Source organism: Ursus maritimus, unplaced genomic scaffold (assembly GCF_017311325.1).
Source record: "Ursus maritimus isolate PB19 unplaced genomic scaffold, ASM1731132v1 scaffold_3, whole genome shotgun sequence".
NCBI classification, from domain to species: Eukaryota; Metazoa; Chordata; class Mammalia; order Carnivora; family Ursidae; genus Ursus; species Ursus maritimus.
Genome location: NW_024425563.1, coordinates 46,699,141 through 46,699,584, shown reverse-complemented (window position 1 = coordinate 46,699,584; position 444 = coordinate 46,699,141).

The window sequence follows — 444 nt, the reverse complement described above, 5'->3', positions numbered from 1 at the left end:
GGGGGGGGGGGGCGCAGAGGGAGAGGGAGGGGGAAGCAGACTCCCCACTGAGTGTGGAGCCCCGCAGAGCTGATCTCCTTCCCAACTGGGAGATCATGAACTGAGCTGAAACCAAGAGTTGGACGCTTAACTGACTGAGCCACTCAGGTGCCCCAAAACACTGTTTTGATTATCAAGTGACTCTTTGGTTTCAGATGTAGAAAATGGATTTTGTTCTCAGTTTTGGTATGGCCAACACAAACTAGGTAAATTATTTTAACTATTTGTGAAGCTCAGGGGACAAAAAATAACAGGTCTGTTTTAACTAACTAGACAATCAAAGAGATTATAAAATAACATCTACAAAGGTCTTTGTGTTTTTCTAACCCATTAGATCAGCATTTTCCAAAGTGTGTTACTTGAGAATAGGGTTCTGTAGGGAAATATTGGGTTACTGGGTAAAAC